At 39.6% G+C, this 15044-nt stretch overlaps 1 protein-coding gene across 2 annotated transcripts in view; it reads right to left on the bottom strand.

Moving 5' to 3' along the window:
• The window catches only part of AGAP1 (ArfGAP with GTPase domain, ankyrin repeat and PH domain 1), a 428513-nt gene that overhangs the window by 180601 nt on the left and 232868 nt on the right, over positions 1–15044 (bottom strand). The gene's annotated exons all lie outside the window — the stretch shown is intronic.

The raw sequence follows: 15044 nt of genomic DNA, 5'->3' as shown, positions 1-15044 counted from the left end.
GAGCACTAAATGTCATATTGTGTTTGTCTGTATTTTTGCAACCCAGATTCAGTAGTCCCATTCTGGAGCAGGCCTTCTCAACTGAAGACTCATTTATGAAACACTTTCCCCAGAGAAGTCTGCATGATTAAATTTTATGTACATCTGCTGTAATTACTGTTTTATTGGGTTTTAATTGTATTGGTAGCTGGTATTTTTTTTAAAAAAATATGTTTATATTTTCTAAAAATGTGTGTATGTAAAAATATGTTTAAAAACTGTGTGTATGAAACCTATCTGATGTAAGTGTCCAAAAAAAGATCAAAGAGCTGCATTTCCTTACAGCGAAATCTCAATACTCTCTCATTTCAGATCTTATATCCTGCAGAAATAAGAGTTTATAATATGAAAAAGCTTAACTGCTTCAGAACAGTGATTTACAGTATGATCATATTAGAAACAGATGAAGATGACCCTGTCATCTGGAATGTGCAGTGCTAAAGAGAAGAAGCAAGCCTGATTTTTGATATGCAAATATTACAAAGAGAATTTCCCTAGATATTAGCTGTAAAAAAATTGCCGATAGGAGAAAAGGGGGTTGCTTTAACAAGACACAAGGGTAAATCAAAGCCAAATACTTTTAAACACCACTTAACAAGTCCCCAGAGTCTACTCTACAGTGGGCCACCCCAGAAGTGCTATCTTCGGCCCCTCAACAGCTTGAAAAAGTAGTAACTGCAAATCCATTTACATTTGGTTTTTAAGTTTTCTATGTTTATAATTCAATAGCAATAATAAAGCACCAGAAAAACAAAGATTTTCCCCAAATGTGCCAGTATTACGCATCTGAAGCCACTGTACCCCATGGCTCTTGCACCTTTGCCACTGCTTGTTTTTACGTTCTGCTCCTAATTATGTTGCATCTATTGCCATACACTTAATTAGCTGCATTAATGTGATTTCTTTTCACATAGTCAAGCAATTAAGAGCTATGATTGAGTTTCATTCAATTAGTCTCAACAAACATGCTAATTGATGTCCCAGATGCAAATGAGGTGCAATGAGAGAAACCTGCTAACAACTGAGTGCCATGTCAGAGATCCACTGTGCTCAGCTTGCTGACACAAAAGCATACTTTTCCATTTTATGTGGAGCTATTTTCAAGAGAATAAGGGTGAGGGTATCTATATTCCATTCAGTCTTCAGTACACTAAATCGATTCCTAGGGGAATATTACTACAAGATAGTGAATCCAACCTGGTGTCAATATGGCTTGTAAGCAACACAATGATGGAAAATTCATTTTTTTTCTGTTAAATTGAAATCTACTTTGCTGGCAAATTAATCCATCCATAATTGTGTACCATTACTACTAACTGACAGTTTCAGTTTGGTCACTAACAGGCAATGTGGTACTTTAAGTTAAACTAAAGATACATTATTAAATCTGTCCCTAATATACAGCCATGATATTCATTGCAATTAGTTTCCTTCCTGAGGATATGGTTGACATTTGTGGAAATATCCCAGTGCTGATATGATAACTTGAATACACAATTGCCACCACAAAATCTACATATGTTGAACAGGCTTTTGCGTATAAATGACTGAGAAAGCTGATTAGTGTAGCCAATTCAGAACAGGAAACAACCACACAATCCATGTTATAGTCAAGAAACAATTATAATTGTTTTAGTTCCTTTTGTTGAGTTTCAGCCAATGGATTAATTTTTATAATTTATTCAATTCCATTCAAACTAGATAAAAAGAGAGTATTGTTGAAAGGAGCATGCCTGCTGCATCCTGGGAACTAACCTGAATGAATGCATTTCCCTCATCAACAAATATTCTCTCAGCAGCTTATTGATCAAAACTAGAAATTAGAAATATAAAGCACCCATGAAAAGGAAAAGTAAAGAAAAAATCAGAAGAAAATTGGGGGCAGGGGAGAAAAGGTACCACCCATAAAATATATTCTCTTTTAGGGATGTTTCTAAAATAAAGTTTCTACTCACAAAAAAATATAGTTTGAAAACGTGTAAGGCAATTTACAAGCATTTAAGATGGATAATTCTTGTCTGTGCTGTTGAATTCAGTATAATGCTACTACAGTTTATACTGATATCAAAGACCTTAATACTGTAAATAAGAGTTTTCCTGTTGTTTATGCTCTTGTGTTTTAATACTCAGATGGATAACTAAAGTACAGTACTTAGGCAACATAGGATACAGCAATTTGTAACACATTCTCTATCTTATAATAATAATTTATTAAATTTATATGCTGCCTGACTCCCAGCAACTCTGGGTGCTTTACAATTGTTAAAAACATTTAAGAACAAATGGGGCTTCCAGTGGGGGAATTATGGCAGGCTGATGCTCTCTGAGACACGGAGAGACACCACAGCTGAGAACACCGGCTGGAAGGCAAATTCTGGCTGGTGTGATCTCCCTGCATCAAAGGGAGATTGTGAGATTAACCACGTGTACTCTGGACAGCAGTTCCTCATGGGTAAACTGCAGAAATGGAAAAGATTTTGCCGTCAGCTCATGAGTTGAGCTGCCAGAGTCCTGGGATTCCATCTACGCTCCTAACTGTGGTGGAGCCTATACAGACATTAAGCTCTGCCTCTGCCATTTCTTAATCACTTTGGGAAGTAATTAATTTACAGACAGATTTCCTCTGTGGCAAAGATAAGACTCCTTACAGTGAGTTAAACCTTCTTTCGAGATTACATTAAAAAACACACACACAAGAAAAAGAGACTTAGTTTTAAAGATTCAAGAACTCTTTGCAAAAAGCTTAATTACAAGACGATGTAAGGAAGTTTTAAAATGGACATGGGGACAGTCTTTTTTCCCCTATTTTTCTATTTAGATTTTTATTATTTTTAATTTTGGCAAAAGTGCTTTGGTATAAATTTTCACTAAGCCAGTCAAAAAGACCAGTCCGGCATGGGAATGCTTGTCGTTCATTTTTAAAAAGTGCATTTAATTGGCAGAATCTATATAACAAAAAATAAGATAAAGAACCAGACTGTGACCTTTAGTTGCCATGGAGATGTGATGCCGGTTATAGCTGAAGCTATCGAGAGCTACTAAAAAGAAAGGGGGAAAATAGGAGAGGCTTGTCTTTTTATTTCCCCTGCTTGAGACATCTTCACTTTTGGATTAAAAATGGCTACTAGAAAATGGCAAAAGAGGGCAGGAGGGGTTCACTAAGCTAAGCAGAAAAATTAATTACACAAGATATACTTCAGAATTTTTTTGAACAGATGGGAAATAAATTTGATCAGATGGGGAATAAAATGGATGCTTTTGAAAAGTTGACTTAACTTTCATTTGTAAAGTTAAGAGAGGAAATGAGAGAAGATGTTGAAAAGATGGAAAGTTCTATAAAGTAAATATCTGGAGAGGTAAAACAAATTAACGGTAAAGTGGAAATTTTAGGGAGTAAAGCAGAAGTTTAAGGCAGAGAGTTGAAAAGAGAATTGGATAATTTGGCTTTACCGGAATTGAAAGAGAAAGAATTCTGTTTGAGATTCACAGCTATTGCAGAAGTTCCAGAAGAAAATGTTAGATAGCGGATTATTAATGTTTTGGCAAAGTTTTGGATTTAAAAGAGGAAGATATGGACACAGAAATTGATAAAATTTATAAATAAATTCCAGATTTGCCAGAATGAGGAACATCCCTAGGGATATTTTGGTGCATTTTGTTCGAAAGAAGACAAGGGATCAAGTCCTGCAAGCAGCATTTTAACACAAGATTGAAAATGAATAATACAGATGTAATTGTTTTAAAAGAGATTCCTATTAGAATTTTATGTAAGAGAAAAGAATATGCCCTCTTGGCTGAAAAATTAAAATAGAAAAAGATCCCATTTTGATGGGATAAATTTGAAGGTATGAGTTTTACTTTTAAACAGCAGAGATTTAGACTGAATTCTTTTCAGAAGGTGAGAGATTTTTTAGAAAAACATAAAGCAGAATTGAAGGAAATGGAAATGGAACTTTCAGAGGGAACTACACCAAAATCAACACAGATACAACAGGAATTGGAAAAAGATGATACTGAATTAGGTATGGACTTTTCTACATTTTTGGCCTGAATATGGATTACAAATGTTTAACATGAAATATAAATGGAGCAAATGCTCCACAAAAGAGAAAAACTATTAGTTATTTGAAAAAATTAAAGCAAAACATTATTTGCCTACAAGAGACTCTTATCAGAAAAAAAGATAAAATATGTGACCTATAAATTTTTGGGTGAAGAATTTATTTCAGCAGACATTAAAAAGAGAAATTGAATTGTTTTGTATATTAACCCTCATCTAAATCCAGAACTTGTATTAACTGATGAACATGGCAGGTTTGTTGAGGTAGAAGTTAATTTACATGGAGCTAAAACTATGGTCCTGGGAGTTTATGCCTCAAATGAGGATAAAGTAACTTTTTATAAACAACTTATGGGGAGACTAACAGACTTTTTCTTATGAAAGTTGGTGTTTGATGGGGGATTGGAATGGAGTGGTCTCCCCCTGATTGGTTAGGATTTCTGAGAAAAATATTAAAATTACTCAAGGTAAGCTACCAAAAGTCTTCTTTGATTTGATGGACAATTTAGGGTTGGTTGATATGTGGAGACAGAAGAATGGCAGTTCAAGAGAATACACCTACTTTTCAGAAAGACACAGATCATTTCCAAGAACAGATATGATTTGGACTTCAAGAGACTTGGCTACTAGAATTTCTGAAGTAGAAATTTTACCAAATACTTTTTCAGACCATAATCCTGTGATTTTGGTTTATAAAAGAAAATCTAGTTCTTCCAGATGGAGATTAAATGAAGTGTTGTTACAGAAAGAAGAAATTGTTGAGGATTATAAAAAGAAATTAAAAGAATTTTTTATAAAGGTACTGATTTGAGAATGGTCTGGGTTGCAAGCAAAGCTTTCATTAGAGGTTACCTGATACAACGTAATTCTGAACTTAACAAGAAGAGGCAAGAGAAAATATAAAGTATTTTGGATGAGTTAAAAAGAAAAGAAGAATTACAGAACTCCCCAGGGAATATAAATATTTCTCAATAAATTAAGATTTTACAGCAATAGCTATCCATGTTAACGATAAGAGAAAGGGAAATAAAACTGAATTATGTGAAAGAAAGACATTTTGAATTTGCAAATAAACCAGGGAAATGGTTGGCTTATCAACTTCGAAGAGAAAAAGAAAATTATTGTACTGAAATTACAGGAGGGAGATACTGTTTTGACGGATAATGTGGCTATCCAAAAAACATTTTGTCAATATTACTCTAATTTGTATAGAAGACATATTTCAGTGGAGAAAATAGAGGAGTACCTTAGAAAACAAAATCTACCGAGGAACAACAGAAGAACAAAAGCAAATTATGGCTGGACCCATAACAATAAGAAGTTTCAGAAGCTATTAAAAAGAGCAAATGAGGTAAGGTGCCTGGACCAAATGGGTTATTGAGTTTGTATTATACGTGTTTTGAGGATGAAGTCTTACAACCTCTACAGAACACAATGAATTCTATTCTACAAGGAGGAAAGATGCCAGAGACTTGGAAAGATGCTAATATAACATTAATACCTAAAGAGGGGCAAGATTTGACTTTAGCAAGAAACTATAGACCAATATCATTATGGAATAATGATTTTAAGTTATTTACAATGATTTTACTGAAAATAACTTTACAAGAATTTATTCATGAGGATCAGTGTGGGTTTTTACCTAAAAGACAGTTAAAGGGTAATGTTAGAACTGTGCTGGATATTTTGGAATATTTGGAACAACATAATGAACAGCAAACTGCATTGATATTTTTAGATGAAGAGAAGGCTTTTGACAATTTGAACTGGACTTTCTTGTTTAAAGTTTTAGAAGATATGAATTTTGGAGAGAACTGTATAAAATGAGTGAAATCAATTTATACTTTGCAGACAGCACAAATAATTGTTAATGGAGATTTAACCAAACCATGTGAGATACAAAAAGGAAAAAGACAAAGTTGCCCATTGTTACCTCCTCTGTTTTTATATTAGTTCTTAAAGTATTGAATATAAGACAAGACGAGAGGATAGTGGGTGTAGAGATTAAAAAAGAGTCATACATCTTGAGAGCTTTTGTGGATGATTTGGTCTTGATTTTGGCAGACCCTTTAAAGGGAATTGAATTTTTACTGAATAAATTAAAGGAACTTGGGACATTAGCAGGTTTTAAGATTAATAAACAGAAGACAAAGATATTAACAACAAATATGAGGATACAAGATCAAACAGAACTGATGAACAAAACGGGTTTTAAGATTGAGAAAAAGGTAAAATACTTGGGTATTACTATGACAATTATGAATTGTATGTTATTTCAAAATAACTATGTTAAAACATGGAACGAAGTTAAAGATACGTCAAGATGGGACAAAGCACAATTGTCACTGTAGGGGAGAATTTCATAGAATCATAGGGTTGGAAGGGACCTTGGAGTTCTTCTAGTCCAACCCCCTGCCCGAGGCAGGAGCACTCACAATTCTGGGAGGCAAACTGTTTCACTGCTTAATAATAGTTCTCACTGTCAGGAAATTCCGCCTTATTTCCAGGTTGGATTTCCCTCTGACAAGCTTCCACCCATTGCTTCCTGTCCTACCCTGAGGTGCTATGGAGAATAAATCGACACCCTCTTCCCTGTGGCATCCCTTCAAGTATTGGAAGACCGCTATCATGTCTCCCCTCAGCCTTCTCTTCGTTAAGCTAAACATACCTAGTTCCTTTAGCCGTTCTTCATAGGATTTAGCCTCCAGACCCCTTATCATCTTTGTTGCTCTTTGCACTCTTTCTAGGGCCTCAGCATCTTTTTTATATTGTGATAACCAGAACTGGATGCAGTATTCCAAATGTGGCCTCACCAGTGTGGTCCAGAGTGGTGCTATCACTTCCCTTGATCTTGATACTATCCCTCTGTTGTTGCAGCCCAGGACTGTGTTGGCTTTTTTGGCAGCTGCAGCACACTGCTGACTCATACTTAAGCAGTAGTCCACCAGGACACCTAAATCCCTCTCATAGGCACTACTGTTCAGCCAGGTACTGACTATCCTGTACCTGTGCATCTGGTTTTTCTTGCCTAACTGCAGGACCTTACTTTTCTCTATACTGCACTGCATCTTGTTGGATAATGCCCAATGCTTAAGTCTGTCAAGATCCTTCTGAATCTTGAATCTATCTTCCAAAATGTTAGCAATTCCCCCCAGCTTTGTGTCATCCACAAATTTGATGAGCACCACTTCAATCCCCTGATCTAGGTCACTTATGAAGATGCTGAAGAGCACTGGGCCCAAGACAGAACCTTTAGGAACCCCACTGCATACTTCCCTCCATGTAGATGTAGTTCCATTAAGGACCACATGCTGAGTACAGTTGGTCAGCCAACTGCAAATCCATCAAGTAGTGGTACTGTCTATCCCACACTGTTCTATCTTGCCAGGAAGTAGGCTGTTGTCTACTTTATCAAATGCCTTACTAAAATCTAAGTATACTATATCCACGGCATTTCCTTGGTGCATTAATTACTTTAGTCACTTTATCAAAGAAAAAGTCACTTTATCAAAGAAGGCAATAAGGTTTGTTTGGCATGACCTGTTCTTAACAAACCCATGCTGGCTTCTAGTAATCACCACGTTCATTTCTAGGTGCTCACAAACCCGCTGTTTACCTTTCCCAAGATTTTCCCAGGTATTGATGTCAAGCTGATTGGTCTGTAGTTTCCTGGATCCACTTTTCTCCCCCTTTTAAAGATGGGAACCACATCAGCTCTTTTCCAGTCCTCTGGCAGTTCCCCCATGCTCCAGGAGTTCTCAAAGATTTCACTCAGTAGTTCTGAGATCACATCTGCCAGCTCTTCAGTACCCTGGGGTGTAAACCATCTGGTCCAGGAGACTTAAACTCATTCAAAGCAGCTAGGTGTTCTCTAACCAATTCCTTACCTATTTTGACCTACATTCCTCTTCTGTCTCCCATGCTGCTGCTTTTGATAGGTTGGACTACAGATGCAAAAAAGGAATTAAGCAGTTTCGTTTTCTCCCTGCTGCCCATCACCTTCTTGCCATCTTCTCCCACTAGTTGACCAACCATTTCTTTGACTTTCCTCTTGCTCCTTACATACTGAAAGAAACCTCTTTTTTATTTGGTTATTTTTGGCATTTGTCGCAAATCTTAGCTCATTCTGAGCTTTAGCCTTCCTGACTCCGTCCTTGCAGATTCAGGCTATTTGCTGGTATTCTGCTCTAGTCACAAGCCACTCTTTACATTTTTTATATTTGTCCTTTTTGACCCTCAGCTTGTCAGAGACCTCTTTGTGCAATCACGCTGGTCTTGTCAGGTGTCTCTTGTTTTTCTTTCTCTGTGGTCTACTATCTTGTTTTTCAGTTTCCCAAGCATCCTGAACCATTTTTCCCTCCAGGATTTCCATCCATGGGATCCTTCCTATTCTTTCCCTTAGTTTGTTGAAGTCAGCTATCTTAAAATCTAGAACACTAGTCTGACTTTGTTCAATTACCCTTGCCGGCATTATGGTGAATACTAGTATAACATGGTCACTCTCTCCCAAAGTTCCTACAACTTCCACTCCCTCAACCACTTCATCCCTATCAGTAAGTACAGAAGGTCCCCTACATATGAACTTTCAAGTTGCATACTTCAACCGATACGAACAAGATGGAACTGGAAGTTGGAACCAGAAGTTGGGCTGGAAGGCAGGAGAAAGCACACCAAAAACTAACCCTTTCCTGCCATCTTCTGACTTCCAGTGCCGACTTCCGGTCCTGACTTCTCGCATGGTCGGTTGTGTTTTGTGTGTGGTGACTGCAAATTGCTTAACTGCAAATGTCTGCAATTAAGCACAAGAGTCCTGAAGGGGTAGCGTGAAGAAGCGGTAATCCATTATGATGCTCATGAAGATGGAGATATTGAAGAAAATGGGGGGGGGGGAGAAGATGGCGAATGTGGTGTATTCCTACAGCATGAATTGTTCTACTATCAGAACGATCATTAAGAACAAAGACAAGATCATGGAACATGTGAAAAGTTCAGGCCTATGCAATCCATAGTAATATGCAAGAGGAGAGGAAAAGTAATGGAAGAGATGGAGGCGCTGCTCAGCGTGTGGATTGAAGACCAGCATCAGTGATGTATGCCGCTTAGCCTAACGATGATCCAGGAGAAGGCTAAGAGTTTATTCCATGACTTACAATAGAAGGTCGGTGAAGGTGCTGATGAAGAGGCATTTGCTGCAAGCCATGGGTGGTTCCACTTCTTTAAGGCTTGTATGAATTTTCATAACGTGAAAGTCAGTGGTGAGGTAGCGAGTGCAGACAAGGCTGCAGCCAAAGAGTTCCCAGAAACCCTCAAGGAGATAATTGAGGAAGATGGTTATTTGCCCTGGCAAATATTCAGTGTGGATGAAATGAGGCTTTATTGGAAGAAAATGCCAGACAGAACGTACATCAGCAAGAAGGAGAAAACCATGCCAGGCTTCAAAGGTGCGTAGGATAGGCTAACTGTGCTGCTAGGTGGCTATGCTTCTGGTGAACTGAGCCTAGAACTTCTGCTAGTCTACCACTATGAGAACCCACGAGCTCTCAAGAACATCTCAAAAAGTTCACTTCCTATTGTGTGGAAGGCTAACAAGAAAGCTTGGGTCACCCTTGTCTTCTTTGAGGACTGGCCATTTCATCCCGGAAGTGGAGAGGTACTGCCACGCGAAAAACATTGAGTTTAAGATTCTGCTGATATTGGATAATGCCCCAGGTCATCCTCCTTACTTGGACGATTTCCATCTGAACATGAAGGTTGTGTATCTGCCTCCCAACACTACCTCCCTCCTGCAGCCGATGGACCAGGGAGTGAGAGCAACCTTCAAAACATACTATCTTTGGCGCACATTTAGGCAGGCAGTCCAGGCAACTGAAGTGAACTCACAGATGACCTTGTGCCAGTTTTGGAAGTCCTACGACATCTACAAGGCCATCAAGAACATCGATGCAGCCTGGTGTGAGGTTACCCCTGCGAACATGAACAGGGTGCATGCCCTTAGTTCATTCAAGACTCTCGCGAGCTTGAGGTGGCAGAAAGGGAGTCGCAGGCTGTTATCAGCAAATTGGTTGCCCTAGCACGGAGCTTCAGCTCGACTTGGAGGAGGGGGATTTTCATGAGCTGCTAGCTGCACAGACAGAGGACCTTTCCAATGAAGACCTCATGGAGTTGGAGGAGCAGTGAAAATAAGAGGAAAAGGAAGAGATCGAACCATCAAAGCGGTTCCAGACCAAGCTGATGGCAGAGGAGTTCAGCTTGACTGAGAAAGCACTATCACTGTTTGAGATGCAGGACCCTAACTTGGAGCACTTCACCAAGGTGTCTGCGGCTGTCCATGATGCAATCCAGTGCTACAGTGTCATTTATGAGAAGAGGAAGACCACGACCCAAAGGTCACTGGACCACTTTTTCATGAAGGTGGAAAAAAGTAGAGAGGATGAGCCTATGCCATCTCTGCACATGCCTATGCCATTGCCGCATGCGCCTATGCCATCACTGCAAGTGCCTACGGTCAACGCTGCCGCTTATGTAAGGTGTGAACTGTGCCTGGTTTTTTTTTGCTTGTTGGATTTATGAACAAAACGAACTTATGAACAACCTCTTGGAGTGTAATCTGTTCATAAGTAGGGGACTCTCTGTATCAAGTCCAGTATAGCTGACCCTCTAGGTTCCTCCTCCACTTTTTGGATGATAAAGTTGTCAGCTAGGCATATCAGGAACCTGTTCAATCTCCCATTTGCTGCAGAGTTTGTTTTCCAGTTGATGTCAGGGTAGCTGAAGTTCCCCATTACTACAGTGATATGTTTCCTGGACACCTCAGCTGATTTACAAAAAGTTCATCTATTTCCTCTGCTTGGTTGGGTGGCCTGTGGTACACACCTATAGCAATGCATTTTTTCTCCTTAATATTCACCCAAATACTTTCAAGAAGGCTTTCATCCTTGGTATCATGCATTTATGTACAGATGTAGTAATACAATGCAACTTCTTCTCTTCTTTTGTTGGGTCTATTTCTTTTGAACAAATTATATCCTTCTAGTAGTATATTCCAATGATGGGTTCCACCCCACCAAGTTTCGGTAACACTGACAATATCATACCTGCCCTCAGGTACTAGGACTTCTTTTTCCCTGATTGTTTCCCATTCTTTGAGCATCAGTGTACAGGCATCTGAGCCCTTTATGGCTGACCTTGCATCTCCTGTTTTATACCTGAGTGCCCCTTCCTTCTCACCACTTCTTTCCACGTTGTCAAATTCATTGTCTTGGGGCTTATGCTTTGGGTTTGGTCCTAGAAATTGGCCTCTTTCCCCCTTGAGATTTAGTTTAAAGTCCTTCGGATGACCCGAGCAAGATGTCTTCCAAATACATTCTTCTCAGTCCTTGTGAGGTAGAGCCCATCTCTTTCCAGAAGCCCATCTTATAGGTAGTGTAGAACATGGTCCAGAAATCCAATGTTTTCTTGACAGCACCATCCCCTTAGCCAGCAGTTTACCTCTGAAATCCTCCATTCCCTCACTGGATGTTGATCATCCATTGGAAGTATGGATGAAAAAATTACCTGCACTCCTAACTCTTTTGCCTTCCTGCCTAGCTCCTCATAGTCCCTTGATAGTTTTTTCAGACTTTTTTTTTTTTTTGTATCATTAGTTCCTACATGAAAAAGGAGAAAGGGATAGTAATCAGTGGGCTTGATTAGTTGGTTAAGCCTCTCTGCCACGTCTTTGACCTTTGCACCTGGGAGACAGCATACTTCCCTTGATAGCTTGTCTGGTCTGCAGACTGCTGATTCTGTTCCTCTGAGAAGTGAGTCACCAATTACCACCACCACACAACTTTTCCTCTTTGGGATACCCAGCGGACTCCACTTCTCTGTGATAGTCTGAGCTACTTTTCTTCCTGTTACTGGAACACTTGATTAAGACCCTTCTCCAGATGTCTGCACATCTTCTTCCAGGGGGAGGCTATGAAATTGATTGTTAAGCTCCAGTTGCAGGAATAGTCTTCTTGTTTTTTTTGTCCTCCGAGTGACATCCTGCCATCCCTCCTCCTCTAGGGCTCCATTTTTCCTGGTAGTTGTTTCTTCCTTGCTATGTTCAGTTTGTAGACAGACTTCTGCCTTTTCCAGGAAATCCTCATTTTCACTGATGAGTCTCAGAGTGGCTAGATGTGCCTCAGTCTAGAACCTCCACTTTCTCCTCCAGAAATCTGTTCCGTTTGCACTTGGTACAAGTATAATTGGAATCCTCCTTGGGCAGAAATACAGACATAACACACACCTTGCAAGTTACCACAGTGCTAGCCTCTTTCTCCATGACTTTATTACTCTTGAGGGTTGTGCAGATCCAAGTAGATTTTACAAACAGATTTTCCCTTGTAGACTTCCTGATTTAGATTCTTTGTTGATTTAGATTCGATGAACTGAAGTCCCACTTCTCTGCTGCTCATGGTGAGCTCCGCTTCACTCTCCCAGAATTCTCTGGCGGTATGCAAACACTCCCAGTGAGACAGTTCCCAGGCCACTAGCTTAATCTGATGAGCTGAAGTCCCACTTCTCTGCTGCTTGTGGTGAGTAATTCTTTACTCTCCCAGAATCCTCTGGTGATATGTAAATGTTCCCAGTGAGGCCTGCAAACACTCCCAGTGAGACATTTCTCACTGTAATTTCTGTGATTAGGATGAATTTTTATGATTAAGATGAATTAATTTGTGTGATTAAGATGAATGTTTTACCTAGAATGTTACTTTTGTTTCAGACAATACATGTTTTGACAACTGATCTACCGTTTAAACAATGGCAGAAGGATACATCTAAATTTGTATGGCAAGGGAAAAAAATCCTGAGTTAAATATAAGGTATTACAAGATGCAAAGGAAAGAGGATTGGGTTTACCAGATTTGAAATTATATTTTGCTGCCTGTTCTTTAGCTTGGATGAAAGAATGGGTGTTGTTAAGAAATAAAAGGACACGATCTGAGATTTGGTGGTATGGATATCTATGGTACGACAAAACTAAGGTTAGTGTAGATTTCAAAAAGTCATTCTGTCAGGAATAATTATGGAGTAAATATAAACCTAGGTTCTGCCCAAAAACACGTTTGTAGCTTTCAGCACAAGAAGCTTTTTATTGACGAGAAATGACAGGTAAACATAAATGGTCAACTTATTGTGATGTACTAAAATTTCTCAAGGGGAATGTAAAATAAAATCAAGGGAAGATCTGATAAAAAGGGGACGCGGTGGCGCAGCGACTTAATGACGCTGAAAGTTGCTGGCCAGAAATGGTCGACGCTTCAGCGGTTCGAGTCCAGCCTTCGCATTAGCAGGGTGAGCTCCTGTTTCCTCCCCCAGTTCCTGTCAACCCAACAGTTCGAAAACTCACGTGAGTAGATAAATGGGTACTCTCACTCCGGTGGGAGGAAAAATGCTGGTGGCGCCTTGCAAAAAGGAGTCAGGAGCAGTTGCTGGTAAGCACAAAAAAAAAACAAACCCGTGCGTGCCCGAAAAGGGCACGAAGCAACGGAAACCCCGCCTCCTGCGCGCGACAGCTGGGCTCTGCTCTAGGAAGGAGGATCTGGCAAACCACTTCCGAAACACTTGCCTTGAAAACTGCAAGGACTCGTCCAAGCAGTCACTGCAGAGTCGGTAACGACTGAGCGCAGAATAAAAAAATAAAAAAAAATCTGATAACAGAAGGATATATTTGTCAATGATTTTCTTATCTACAATTATCAGAAAGGTTTAAAGTGGATAAAAGATTCCAATAGAGGTGAATATGTGTAGCTCAGGGTTGAACTGTGGAGTCCTTGGGGCTCTCTGAGCTTGGTTCTTTTCTTGCAAACGTTTCATTACCCGGCTAGGTAACATCTTCAGTGCTAAAATGGGATGGGGTTTGCTCTCTATTTATGTGCTGTGGCCTGCCTTGCCAGTGTTGGTGGGGGTGGGGGTTTTGTTTTGCTCCTCTGGTAGTTCCTTGATTAGCATATGTTTGCTGCTTGATTGTGTGCCTGGTGGTAACCTTTGCTTATCTGCGATGATTGCTGGTGATTAATTGCTAGTGAGGCAATCTTCTGATCTTTTGTCTCTTTTGCATAGTATGTAGATGATGTTTATCTCTATGTGTCTGTTAATTGCTGCCTTGTCTGAATACCAGGCTTCCAAGAATTCTCTTGCATATTTGGATTTAGCTTGGTCTAAAATGCTGACACTTTCCCAGTTAAAACTATGGTTGAGTCTGTCCATGTGTTGTGAGATTAAGGAATTTTCATCATGTCTTCTGACTGCTGTGTAAGAACATTATTCAAGCGAGCACAAACACATTGCAGCAACCCAGAACAGCAGAAAAAGGAAAAATACCACCTACACAACATTTTCCAACAAAATGGATATCCACACAACTTTATCAAAAAGTGCCTGACCACTCAACCTACTACAACACAACCTACATAAGCTATGAAAAGGATCACACTGCCATACATCAGAAACATCTCAGAAACCACCAACAGACTATTACAACCATATGGCATCTCTGTAGCACATAAACCAACAAAATCACTTCAAAATACCCTAAGTAAACCAAAAGACCCAGTGGCCCAGGAAGAAAAAACAGGACTCATCTACAACATACAGTGTAAGGACTGTAACAAACACTAAGTAGGGCAGACAGGCAGAAGACTAGCAGAGCACATCCATGAACACCAACTAGCAGTCAGAAGACAATCACCAGCAATCATCACCAGCAATCATCACCCAGATAAGCAAAGGTTACCACCAGGCACACAATCAAGCAGCAAACATATGCTAATCAAAGAACTACCAGAGGAGCAAAACAGAACCCCCACCCCCACCAGCACTGGCAAGGCGGGCCACAGCACATAAATAGAGAGCAAACCCCATCCCATTTTAGCACAGAAGATGTTACCTAGCTGGGTAATGAAACGTTTGCAAGAAA

This window comes from Python bivittatus, unplaced genomic scaffold (assembly GCF_059951505.1).
Source record: "Python bivittatus isolate LINGU-HERP-01145 unplaced genomic scaffold, Pbiv_v1 ctg000020_np1212, whole genome shotgun sequence".
NCBI classification, from domain to species: Eukaryota; Metazoa; Chordata; class Lepidosauria; order Squamata; family Pythonidae; genus Python; species Python bivittatus.
Note: the sequence above shows the minus strand (reverse complement) of the source record. Positions and strands in the feature narration are given on the sequence as shown.